The sequence below is a fragment of the Equus asinus genome, chromosome 2, assembly GCF_041296235.1.
Source record: "Equus asinus isolate D_3611 breed Donkey chromosome 2, EquAss-T2T_v2, whole genome shotgun sequence".
In the NCBI taxonomy this organism is placed as follows: Eukaryota; Metazoa; Chordata; class Mammalia; order Perissodactyla; family Equidae; genus Equus; species Equus asinus.
Genome location: NC_091791.1, coordinates 151472178 through 151486550, shown reverse-complemented (window position 1 = coordinate 151486550; position 14373 = coordinate 151472178). Strand labels below are relative to the sequence as shown.

General features: G+C 39.7%; 1 pseudogene; it reads right to left on the bottom strand.

The window, feature by feature from the left end:
• Positions 1-11697: 11697 nt before the first annotated feature.
• On the bottom strand, positions 11698-13623 carry LOC106835034 (ATP-dependent DNA helicase Q1 pseudogene; annotated as a pseudogene).
• Between the last annotated feature and the right edge of the window lie 750 nt (positions 13624-14373).

Sequence of the window (14373 nt, the reverse complement as noted above, 5' to 3'; positions counted from 1 at the left end):
TAATGGTTAAAGCACATATATGATGTATGTTTGATAGGCTGTAAGCTGGGCTTCTTTAGTTCAAGTCAAATCAGTTTTTGAACCCTGATAGTTACCCCATATACCTCAATATGTGAAAATTTCTTGTCAAGCAACACAGTTGAACAAAAAACTTGAGAATAATTGCACAAAAAGGAAAGGAAGACAGCTTCCTTTTGTCTGCATCAGCCCATCCCCAAAGCCAGCATTGCTCAGCACCAAGCGGGAACTTCCCAGCGAGAAGGAGTTCCCCTTACCAGGAAAGGAAGAGTGGGGTGAGCAACCAGCTTCCTCACCCTTTTGGGGCACCACATGAAGGACCTGCTTCAGTTTCACTCCACCCAGAGACTGGCAAAACTGAGATGGAGAGATATGGCTAGGAACAAGGAAGAAAAGTAGGGGCTACCAGTAGTAGCCATGCAGTGGCAGCAACCACAATTCCCAGAGAACTGATCTGCAGACGACCCCAGCAGGTTTCACTACTAAAGACACCAACAGCCAGCATAGCTGCTGTGGACCCCCTGCAGATTTCACTGGCTTTCACATAGGTAATTGCATTTGCTGACATAAGCTGGCTGAGTCCCTCTCCTTGCCCTGCTGGAGCCCGGGAAGTGCACCAAGCATCCAGCCCAGGCCTCTGCAGCTGCATGAGTGCAAGATGTCAGCCTAGATCCCTGTGGCTGACCCCAACCACTATGCATGAGCTTGGGGCTAGCCCCCTACCTGGGCATTTGCATGCCATTGTCCTGATGCCCATCACCAGACTCCACCACTGTTCGCATGTACGTGGGGAGACTACAGCCAGGAGAGAGCACACGGACAGTCTGGGACCCTGCAGCTGCTTGTGGGCCCAGATCAGTCCCCGTCACTGGCCTGCACCACTATGCTTACCTGCAGTTAGCCCCTCCAGCTGTGCACCCACATGCCCCTGGCCCAACTCCAGTCAACGGCCTCCACTGCCATGTGTCCATGGTGAGACCCCGCAGCCATGGTAGTGCACACCAACAGCCAGGGACCTCTCTGCTGTGAATGTGTATGCAGTTGGCCCGAGCCCTTGCTGCCTGCTCTGGTCCTCACCACTACATGTGTGTTTGCAACCAGCCCCTGCCACCACACAGTCCCCTGCAGCTGAATGTGTGCACACCCCCATCTCTAGCTACCACTGCTGTATGTCTTGGTCCCTAGCTGCTGGACCTGGAGGCACTGCTGAGGATCCCAATAGCCCTTGTAGCCTTTGCAGACTCCCCCTCAGCACTTGCTAGGGGCATTTCAGTTGTTGATGATGTGGATCTCAACGGCCTGAGCTCACCAGTCACCACGACCCCCAGACTTGGTGCAACCAAAGGGTGTTCTCACCACTAGACTTGCCATACAAAAAAATGCTGAAAGGAGTTCCTCAAGCTGAAACAAAAGGACGCCAACTAGTAACATGAAAATAAACAACATACTACTACTAAAGGCAAGTTTGTAGTCAGATTCAGAGTACTCTAATTCCATAATGGTGGTGGTTAACTGATGAGGATCAAGGCTGTCTCAGGGAGAGAAGCCCAAGGTGACCTGCCCTACATACCGATCTATATCACCCTCGGCAAGCATAGGACATCTTGACCTGATCTGATCTGATTCTTTTTATTTTATTTTTTTTAGGAAGATTAGCTCTGAGCTAGCGGCCGCCAATCCTCTTTTTGCTGAGGAAGACTGGCCCTGAGCTAACATCTGTGCCCATCTTCCGCTACTTTATACGTGGGATGCTTACCACAGCATGGCTTGCCAAGCGGTGCCATCTCCGCACCTCGGATCCGAACCGGCGGACCCCAGGCCGCGGAAGCAGAACGTGCGCACTTAATCGCTGCACCACAGGCGACCCCACATGTGATTCTTATCTAAAGTTATAGGACCACCCAATAATCAGACTCCACCTACACTGATACCATTTTATGACTTTTTTACATAATCTTTCTTTTGTGTTATAAAGAGATAACTCACATACCTATGCCTTAGATTTAGCCCTAAGCTTAACCCATGTTTGCAGCTCTTCACTGCCCATGGGTCCTGTCCCCATGCTACTCCATGCTATTCTCTGAATAAAAGAGCACTACTACCAGAACTTGAGAGTCCAAGAAATCTTTCTTTTGACTCCTCAGCTCGCCAAGCATCATTAACCACTTAACTCTAATATAAAGGTTGAAAGGGAAAAGTATTAAAAATAGCTATAACACTGGCCTCGTGACACAGCAGTTAAGTTCACACACTCCACTTTGGCGGCCCAGGGTTCGCCGGTTTGGATTCTGGGTGTGGATGTGGCACCACTTGGCAAGCCATGCTGTGGCAGGAGTCCCACATATAAACTAGAGGAAGACGGGCATGGATGTTAGCTCAGGGCCAGTCTTCCTCAGCAAAAAAAAGAAGAAGAAGAAGAAGAAGAAGAAGAGGAGGATTGGCAGCAGATGTTAGCTCAGGGCTAATCTTCCTCAAAACAAACAAACAAACAAAAATAGCTATAACTACAATAATTTGTTAATGGACACACAGTATAAGAAGATGTAAAGTGTAACATCAAAAAAATAAAATGTGTGTGAGGGGAAAAAAGGGGTTGAGTTGTTGTATGCAATCGAAGTTGAGTTATCAGCTTAAAATAGACTATAATATCTACAAGATGTTTCAAGCAAGCCTCAGGGTAACCACAAAATGAAAAGCTATAGTGGGTACACACAGATAGAGAGAAGGAAATCAAAGTATACCATTATTGAAAATCATCAATTCACAAAGGAGGATAGCAAGAAAGGAAAAAAGGAATAAAGAAACTAGAAAACAGCCAGACAACAATGAACAAGATGGCAATAGTAAGTCCTTATCCATCAATAATTACTTTAAATGGAAATGGATTAGATGCTCCAAACAAGGCATAGAGTGGCTGAATGGATAAAAATACTGCTGCCTACAAGAGACTCACTTCAGCTTCAAGGCACACGCAGGCTCAAAGTGAAGGGATGGGAAAATATATTCTATGCAAGTGAAAATGAAAAGAGAGCAGGGATAGCTATACTTATATCAGACACAATAGACTTTAAGTCAAAAACTGTAACAAGAGACAAAGAAGGTCATTATGTAATGATAAAGGGGTCAATAGATCAAGGGGATATAACAATTGTAAACATATATGCACCCAACAATGGATCACCCAAATATATTAAGCAAATACTATCACATCTGAATGGAGTAATAGACAATACAATAATATTAGGGGACTTCAATACCACACTTTCAATAGTGGATAGATCGAGACAGAAAATCAATAAGGAAATTATTGGACTTGGCTATGCTTTAGACCAAGTGGACCTAACAGACATAAACAGACTAATCCATCTCACAGCAGCAGAACACACATTAATCTCAAGCACACACGGAACATGCTTCAGGATAGATAATATGATAGGTCACAAAATAAGTCTCAGCAAGTTAAAAGAGATTGAAACTGTACCAAGTATCTTTCCCAACCACAATGGTACGAAACTAGAAATCAATAACAGGAGGAAAACTGGAAAATTCACAAATAATATGGAAATTAAACAACACGCTCCTGAACAACCAACCAATCAAAGATGAAATCAAAAGTGAAATCAAAATACATATTGAAACAAATGAAAATGGAAACACAATATTCCAAAACTTACGACATGCAACAAAAGCAGTGCTAAGAGAGAAGTTCACGGCCTAAATGCCTACATTAAGGAAAAGAAAGGTCTCAAATAAACAAACTAACTTTACACCTCAGGGAACTGAAGAAGAACAAACTAAGCCCAAAGTTAGCAAAGGAAAGAGACAACAAAGATCAGAACAGAAATAAATAAATCAGACTAGAAAAACAATAGAAAAGATAAACAAAAGTGAGTTGGTTTTTTGAAAAGATAAACAAAATTGATAAACCTTTAGCTAGATTTACCAAGAAAAAAGAGAGAAGACTCAAATAAATAAAATATAAGTGAGAAAGGAGATGTTAAAGTGATATCACAGAAAGACAAAGGATCATAAGACACTTCTATGAACAATTACACCAACAAATTGGACAACCTAGAAGAAATGGATAAATTCATAGAAACATACAATCTACCAAGACTGAACCATGAAGAAACAGAAAATCTGAACAGACTAATAACAAGTAAGGAGATTGAATCAGTAATCGAAAACCTCCCAACAAAGCAAAGCCCAGGACCAGATTGATTTACTGGTGAATTCTACCAAACATTTTTTTAAAAAATATTTTATTTTGAGGAAGATTAGCTCTGAGCTAACATCCACTGCCAATCCTCCTCTTTTTGCTGAGAAAGACTGGCCCTGAGATAACATCTGTTCCCATCTTCCTCTACTTTATATGTGGGATGCCTGCCACAGCATGGTTTGAGCAGCAGTGCCTAGGTCCACGCCTGGGATCTGAACTGGCGAACCACTGGCCACCAAAGCACAGTGCATGAACTTAATTGCTGTGCTACTGGGCCAGCCCCGCTACCACACATTTAATGAAGAATTAATGCCAATTCTTGTCAAACTTTTCAAAAAATTTGAAAAAGAAGGAACACTCCCAAACTCATTTTATGAGGCCTGCATTACCCTGATACCAAAGCTAGATAAGGACAATACAAGAAATGAAAACTACAGGCCAATATTCTTGATGAATATAGATGCAAAAATTCTCAACAAAATGCTAGCACACTGAATTCAACAGCACCTTACAAGGATCATACTCCATGATCAACTGGGCTTTATCCCTGGATGAAAGGATGGTTCAACATACGTAAATCAATAAATGCGATACACCATATTAATAGAATGAAAGACAATAACCTTATGATCTTCTCAATAGATGCAGGAAAAGCATTTAACAAAGTTCAACATCCTTTCATGATAAAAATGCTCAAGAAATTGGGTATAGGAGAAATGTATGTTATTCAACCATGAGAAAGAAGAAAATCTTGCTATTTGCCACAACCTAGATGGACTGGACCTTGAGGGCATTATGTTAAGTAAAATAAGTCAGGCAGAGAAAGACAAATACGATATGACCTCACTTACATGTGGAATCTAAAAACATCAAACTCATAGAAACAGAGAGTAGAATGGTGGTTGCCAGGTGCTGTGGGGTTCAGAGAAATGGCGAGACAGTAGTCAAAGGGTACAAACTTTCCATTAGAAAATGAATAGTTTCCAGGGATCTAATGTACAGCATGGTGACTATAATTAACAATACTCTATGTATACTTGAAAGCTGCTGTGAGAGCAGAGCTTTAATGTTCTCCCCATAACAACAACAATAAAATGGTAATTATGTGAGCTGAAGGATGTGTTAAGTAATCTTATTGTGGTAGACCCTTGCGGTATATACGGTATATACGTGTCAAACCATCACATTGTATACCTTAAACTAACACAATGTTATATATCAATTATATCTCAATCCAGCTGGAAACAATAACAATAACACATATATTGTGGAGGTCAGAAGTTCAAAATCCATTTCAGTGGGTCAAAGTTGAGGCGTCTGCAAGGCCACACTCCCTCCTGAGGCTCTAGAGAAGAATCTGTTTCCTTGTCTTTTCAGCATCTAGATTTGCATTCCTTGGTGGTGCTTTCCTCCATCTTCTTCTTCTTCTTTTTTTTAAGGTAGATTAGCCCTGAGCTAACATCCGCTGACAGTCCTCCTCTTTTTGCTTGAAGAAGATTGGCCCTGAGCTAACATTTGTGTCCATTTTCCTCCACTTTATATGTGGGACGCCTACCACAGCATGGCTTGATAAGTGGTGCGTAGGTCCTGGCCAGCGAACCCAGGGCTGCTGAAGTGCAGTGCACGAACTGAACCGCTGCGCCAATGGGCCAGCCCTGCTTTCTTCCATCTTGAAAGACAGTAACATCTTGCTTCGGTTGTCACATTGCCTTCTTCTGTAGTAAAATCTCCTTCTGCCTCCCTCTCATCAGGACATTTGTGATTACATTTAGGATCCACCAAATTAATCCAGGATAATTTCATCACCTCAAGATCCTTAATTACACCTGCAAAGTCCCTTTTGCCAGGTAAGGTAACATTCATAGGTTCCAGGGATTAGCACCTGGATATCTAGGGGCCATTATTCAGCCTGCTATGTTAGCATAAAGTGATGCTTGAGAAATATTACCTGTTATTATTGCTGTGCTAAGCACTTCATATGTATTATCTCATTTAATCCTCATTACAACCTTATGAGGTAGAGACTATATTTATCCCTATCTTACAGAGAAGAGGTTTGAGAACTTAAGTAATTTCCTAAAATCAGTTGGTAAGTGGAATTCTAACTCAAGAGACTGACTCCAGAGCCTGTGCTCTTAACCTCTATCACAGGCTGGCCTTGGGGAAGCACATTTAATACTCCCCTTCCCATAATGGTGAAGCTCCATCTCACTTTTCTGTTTGAGTCATTTGAACTGATCCATGTTTTCTTGGGGAGGGGAGATTCTTCCCCAGAGACTGTCATCTCTTTAAGGACATGGGATCTGTTACACACTTTCCGTTGTGTTTTCGTTCTCTGCATATACTGAAAATGAATCAATGCTGTTGATTTAACTGTCAAAACTGGAGACCATAAAGATAATCAAGTGCAAACAATATTGATCAAACAACACAAAATCCACATCCTTATTTTGTCAACCCTTAGAGGCTGATGTAGTGAGAGGGGTGAGTTGAAACAGAGAAGTTTAGTCTCACCTTCTAAAGGTTGGCCAGTCTATTGGTCCGGGACACGCAGACATTAGAAGAACTGCTCTTTAGGAAAACATCTTCTCATTTTGTCCCATGAAGAATAAATAGTGTTTTGTGAATGCAGCATGTTCTAGTCTTTCTGGCATGATGGGACTGTGGTTAAACTCAGCATATCATGGGAATGGGTACGAGATGGACATCATTCAACAGGAGAAAGTCAAACTGGGAAAAAAAACCATGAAGAAAGAGGTATCCACAAGGTCAAAGTGGTAAGCATTCTGGATGATGGTGGGGGCAAGCACAGTGTAAAGGAAAAGAAAGATGATGGGAGTACGTGACACTGGAACTACATTCCTAGGAGACAATTAAACATGATGAAAGAGAAGAAAAGGGAGGTTTAGAACTAGGAAAAGAGAAGGAGTTTGATTAATATAAGATTTTCTCTAAAATGTAAGAGACAGAACCAGAAGTAGCCATATAAAAATTAAACCATCTCCTAGGGGACTTGTCTTTCTTCTGAAAGGGTGAGTGCTAGTATTTGGTAAGTCTGAGAAATCATCATTGCAGCCTTGTCTTTGATGAATCATGTAGCAGCCACCCCAGAAACCTGAGTCACCAAAGCCTGCTTTTCACTCCTCATTGCTGCATAACCTGACTAGATTGGGGTGTGAGGAAAAAACGGAAACTACGTGGGGCTGGCCCAGTGGCGAAGTGGTTAAGTGCGCACATTCTGCTTCTCAGCGGCCCGGGGTTCGCCAGCCTGGATCCTGGGTGCGGACATGGCACCGCTTGGCATGCCATGCTGTGGTAGACGTCCCACGTATAAAGTAGAGGAAGATGGGCACGGATGTTAGCTCAGGGCCAGGCTTCCTCAGCAAAAAGAGGAGGATTGGCAGTAGTTAGCTCAGGGCTAATCTTCCTCAAAAAAAAAAAAAAAATGCTGGAAACTACAATAATAAGTAACCAAGTATCCTCACTAGCATCTCCAAGGTACTAGGGGAAGTGAAGTGGCCAAGGTCCTGGGCCTTGGGCTTTTAGATTTCCACCCATACAGCTCTAAGGGGATTGAATGGATGTGCTGTTGGTTCATCAGTGCCTCCCCTTCCTCTGAGCAAATCTGTGTGGAAGTCAAAATGTCACTAGAAGTTTGTCCAGTGAGCATGAAACCAGGGAGTGGAGGAGGGGGTGTGCTGTATGGTTCCAATGGTTGATGCCACCTGCTTGGGTGGCCTGATGCCTCCACATCTGCTAATGGGATGTCCCCAACGTGGGGACTGGTTCCTCATGTCCTTAGGTCAGAGAACTATTGTCAAGGATGTTTTTGGTGACAAAGAACCCCTTCTGCTTGCAATTTTTTTCTTCCCACATTATTATGCGATTGATTAGGTTTAAACTTAACCTAATCCAATTCAGACGAGTCCATATTTTCCTGAGACGACAATGTACCCATGCTACCTTAATTTGATCTCGGTGTTCCTAAAACTTGACTATTACACATTCACAAATCATCCCTTTGGCTGATCATTTCTATTGGTGTCTGATTTTATCCCTTTTATTTGGGTCTTATTGATTTTATTCTAAGTTTGGAGATACTTTGGAGTGTCAGCCAACATATTGCCTGTATAAACACTGTCTCATCAATTCCACAAATGAGCATTATGGAGTAGCTAGTGTTATTCTCATTTTAAAGCTGAAAAAATTGACACTAACGCTTGTCCTAACTTGTCCAAAATCACGTAGCTGGTAAATTATAGAATTGCAATTCCATCCCAGATCAGTCTGATTTCAAAATTTAGCCTCTTCATAAGTAATACTGAAGTAACTATGAAAAGTCAAGCTTCCAAATCGACATTTCAGTTGGGAATTTACTGTTGTGTTCCCTGGTGATGACGTCTTAAACAAGGTACAATAGTGATGCAAACCTGACTGCATATCAAATCATGTTGTTGAGCTTTTAAAAACTGCACATGCTTTTAATGTATTGCTGCGATTAGATTTGCTAATATTTTGTTTAGGATTTTTGCATCCATATTGATGAGAGAGATTGACCTGTAATTTTCCTTTCTTGTAATGTCCTTGTATGGTTTGAGTATCAAGGTTATGCTGGCCTCATTAAACAAGTTAAAAAGGATTCTTTCTGAGACCAGCTGGTGGCGCAGTGGTTAAATTCGCACGTTTCACTTCTGTGGCCTGGGGTTCGCAGGTTCCGATCCGGGTGTGGACATGGCACCGCTTGGCAAAAGCCATGCTGTGGTAGGCGTCCCACATATAAAGTAGGGGAAGACGGGCACGGATGTTAGCTCAGGGCTAGTCTTTCTCAGAAAAAAGAGGAGAATTGGAAGTAGTTAGCTAAGGGCTAATCCTCCCCTCCCCCCCCCAAAAAGGGTTCCTTCTTTTTTTTATTGCCTTGTGTTTAGAAGATGTTATCTGTACTATTTGTACCATTTGTATTTTACAGAGATTTTCTTTCTGGCTTGATATATGGTCAGTTTTTGTGAATTATCCATGGATACTTAAAATAAAGTGTATTCTTTTTTTAGAATGTCAAATTTTATCTATGTTATTAATTATGCAATTTAGGTCTTCTATATCTTGGAGGTTCCCACTACTGTATTTCTATTTTTCTTTGTATATCCTGTGGTTTTATGTTTTAATTAATATTCATGTTGATGCTATGCCATTTGTACACAGATATTTGTAACTTAGTAAATTCATTGTGAATTGCATTCTTTATCTTACTGCATTCTGATCTACTCTTTGTCAACTTTAACTCTTGTTTGTCCCGGTGTTAACCTTACCTGATATTAAAATTACAACTCCTGCTTTTTTTCTTGTTTGCAAATGCAAAGATTTCTGAATTATTTTGTTTTGGGTCACTTGTATACAGCACAAAGTTGGATTTTGCTTTATGATTCAATCTCAATTTCTTTCATTTTAATAAATTAGTTTGGCCCATTTATATTTATCAAATTGACATATATTTGGTCTTGGTTCTCACATATTATTTTAGATGATGCCTTCTATTTCTTTATAGATTCTTTGAAAGCTCTTTGAAAATGTGGTATGTATTTTTTTCTGAAAACTCGGAAGGCTTATATTTTTGTTATAGTGGGTGTCTTTATAACTTATACACCCAATCTCCATTTCTTAGGCATTATTTTGTCAATCCCCTAATATGAGCAAACAATGAAATTAGTATATTTTCATTTCTTCTCTGTCTCCTGCCCTCTATAGCCCTTTTCCGTTTGCCATAGTTTTCTCATCGTCATTTGGTTGGCTTAAGCTCAACTTCTAGCCGTTATTTCAAGGAAGGCTCATGGAAACAATGTTTCTTGAGCTCTTACATGTTCAAAAATGTCCCACTGTGCCTTTGTATACAAACTGCAGTTTGGCTGGGTATAAAATCTATGTGACACTTACTTTCCTTGAGGACTTCCTGGACCAATGACTGTTGCTATAGAGAAGTCTAAGCTAAGCCTGAATTTTACCCCCCTTGTAAGTGACTTGATTATTTGGCTAGCTCCCCAAATGATTCTTTATTTACTGTTGAAATCAAGTAACGGTTTCTCAGTGTTGACCTTTCTGTATTAACTTTTCCTTGGGCATGGTGTGATCTTTCGATTTGTAGTTTCAAATATTCTTTTTTTCTTTTTAAAGATTGGCACCTGCACTAACATCTGTTGCCAATCTTTTTCTTTTTCTTCTTCTTCTTAGTCTTCTTCCTCTCCCCAAAGCCCCCCAGTACACAGTTGTATGTTCTAGTTGTGAGTGCCTCTGGTTGTGCTATATGGGATACCGCCTCAACATGACATGACGGGTGGTGCCACGTCCATGCCCAGGATCTGAACTGGCAAAACCCTGGGCCACTGAAATGGGGCGTGTGAACTTAACCACTTGGCCAGAGGGCCAGCCCCTCAAATATTCTTTCATTTTTGGAAAATTTTCTTGAATTGTATATTGAAATTTTTTTCTACTCTATTATTTTGAGCTTTTTCATCAGGAATCCATTATGCACCTATTGGAGCTCTTTTGCCTATCTTCCATATTTATCATTTTCTCTCTACTCCTTCTAAACTTGCTGTTCTTTTCCATTTCATTTTGTTCACTTTTCTCAATTCTGTCCTCTATGTCCTTCACTGTATTTTTGGCAGTGCCTTTACTCCTTTGCGATACTTTCAATTTTGCTTTCCTTTTTTTAAAAAAAATGATTGCACTGATTTAATGACCACATGGAAGTTAAAAAATACAGAAGTAATAATGATTTCAGTGGAAAAATATTAAAAAATAAAAGAATTCTAAAGATAAAATCAATTCAAATAACTTATTTACAGATTTTTTTTCTAACAAAATTGACCAATTATGTAAGAATTCTCAAGTTATTTCTATGTTTTAAAAGTAGGTATGTTTATTTGTGATTTAGCTTTGGAGCAGATTCAGCTAGGTTGTTGTCTACTTGACCAACAACTTGGTCTTGGTTAGTAGACCACAGCCATTCTCCGTGAATTATCAAGAAGCTTATAATTTTATTTTACTTAGAGATGCAGCAATATCTTATGTGCTAATATTATTTGTATTGATACCTTATTCTTTTTTGGTTTGAATTCTACAGCTGTTATTACAACCTGAAATCACTCATCTTCGGTGATGAGCCTATGTAAGTTTTTCAGTATAATAACACTGCTAACAAGAGACAATTATGTGAAAAGAAAAAAACACAGCTAGGTATAACAAGGCATAAAGAGCTTAAGATAATTGTGTGAATTTATTCTTTTAAGGATTTTACATTAAAAAAGTACTTTAGAGATAAGTTCCATCAGTATAAAATATTAATGAAATTATCTTAAAAGTTAAACTTTTGATTAACTACCAAAATAATGGTATATACATGCATAAACTGTTCTGTTGGGAAATTTAGAAACACCCATGTAGGGGCGAGCCCTGTGGCCAAGTGGTTAAGTTTGTGCGCTCCACGGGATTTGGGGAGAAAAAACAGGAAAAAAAAAGAGAAACACCCATGCATTGTCAATTTTTCTTGTCTTAGCACCTGTTTTCTTAGACTCAGATTGCTGAAGCATGTTTGCAGACTTCTTCTGGAGGTTATCTGAATTCTTTTTCTTCCCGCTTTTTATCAGCTCCTTCAGAATGACAAATTTGAGGTGTTTCAGTCCTGAAACAGTTCTGTGTGGGCTTCTTTACTTGCATGCTAATAACATGTGCCTCATTGTTCAGAAGATCAGCATTAGGTCCTATTTTCAAATGTGCAATGGTAGTGAAAGCTGTAAAACTGTAGTCTTCTTTAAGATACTGCCATAGAAGAAAGTTCACAATCATTTTCTGCAGGTCTTTATGAGGAAGTGTGGGAGGGTCAACACCTGCTGCTCTGAATTTTGCTGTCCCCTTTCCCATCCAAGAATCAACCAGTTTCAGTGGAGTGACCTTTTCATTAAGTTTGTCTGCCTCCTTCAGAATCTTGATTAGATTTCTGCAGCACGCTGTTATATCCTTTCTTTCAAATGAAATTTTTTTACAGCAGTTATCACACATTTTGTTACATGCTTCTGAGTTTCATTCCTCATCAAAACTTTGAGCTATCAATACACAGCAACATTTACTTATGTTTTGACAGTATGACACCATCTCATAAAGCTTCTGTTGTCCCACATTTTCCATCACCACCATTGAACTTAGTCTGAATATATCTCCAAAGCCATAATACAAAATACAGTCTGCTGTCATGTCAGCTCGACCTGCACGTCTACTCTCTCGGTAATAATTTTCCATAGATTTACTCATTGAATGATGAAGAACAAACCTCACATCTGGCTTATCAATTCCCATGCAACTCTTGCCACTACTACCTGAATTTTATTGGCTGACCATCTTCTATGAACCTTGGTCTTATCTTCTGGTTCCATGGTGGCATGGTGTGCACCTGTTTGCCCTTTGTATCTCCCGTGAATGAGCTTTGCAACATCCTCAATAAAATCTTCAGTGTTTGAAGGCTTCTGCTGAACCTCGTAATAAAGCTTTGGCCGATTAAAAGAAGCTGTAAGACACTTTTCAACACATAGTATTTTCTGAGTGTCCTTCAAAACATGGTTTATGGCAGTTGCAGTCAGCCCAATTAGTGATGTGTTAGGGAACTGCTGCTTTAAGATACCGAGCGCCTTATGATCGGGTCTGAAATCATGTCCCCAGTGACTACAGCAGTGAACTTCATCCGTAGCAATTTGGGTAAATCTCTCTGCTTCATAGGCTTTCTCTTAGTCTTGACATAAACATTTTGAGTTTTTAAATTTTCTCTGCAGTTACGTAAATCACCTTTAGTTTGGAATTTTTATTTACCATTTCAGCATGAACTCATTTCACATGTCCCTTAGAACTAGAAGCATTTAACATGGTAGCTGGAATTCCTAACTCTTCTAAAACCATTAATTGGTCTTCCATAAGAGAGATCAGTGGGCAAATCATGAGGGTAAAACCATCTGAGCATAAAGCTGGTAACTGGGAGCATAAGCGCTTTCCACCTGCTGTAGGCATAACAAGAAATACCTCCTTTCCAGACACTGTTACATTAATACAATTTCAAGCTGAAGTTGTCTGAACATCTGCAGTTTAAAGATACTTTGCAGAACATCTTTAACTTTACCAGGCCATGCAAAATCTTCTTTAATCCAAGCAGCAGGTGAAGAATCGCATTTGTTGCTTTCCTCAGGATCAGAATCCTCTAAACTCCGCTTTATTCTGTTTGTTAGGATGTTTTTATTCTGAATAAGTTCTTGTTACCTTTCCAGAAGTTCTTGTAGTTGAATGTCTACTGCATGTAGTTCATTGGTTACAGAATCCAGTTCCTTAGTTAGAGGTGAAACGGATGTCATTCTAAAATTGGATTGGAGATCCAAATTTCTTTCTCTTTCAGCCAATAAAAACTTCCTGCCACCTGCTTTCCTTTTTTAATTGTTTTGTTTTATTCCACACTTTCGTTCCTGAGGTCTTCCAGCTCATATTTCATTTCTTTCTAATATTTCAACATTGCTTCCCTGAGCTTTTTCATCTCTGCTTTATGCTATTTTCTTATAAAGGCAAATGCATTGTTGAGTTTTCCTTCATACTTATTTTTAAAATTTTATATCTAGAAAAGTTGAAAGTACAATACAAATAACTTTATTTCCCAAACCATTGAGTATAAATTTCCAACACGATGTCCCATCAAAATTAGGAAACTAACATTGATATAGTGTATTACTATCACCCAATCCACAGACCCCATTCAAGTTTTACCAATTGCCCCAATAATGTCCTTAACAGCAAAAGGATCCAATTCAGAACGATGTGTTGCATTTAGTCATCATGTCTTTTTAGTTTCCTTCAGTCTGAAGCATTTCTTTGACTCATGTGACATTGACACATTTAAAGATTACAGACAAATTATTGTAGGCTGTTCCTCAATTTGGGCTTTTCTAATGCTTTCCGGTGATTAGATTCAGTTTATGAATTTTTTGGCATGAATATTTCAGTAGTAATGCTGTTTTCTCCTCATTGCATCCTATCAAGTGGTACATAATTTCAACTTATCCTACTGCTGATGATATTAACTTTGATCACTTGACCAAGGTGGTGTATGCCAG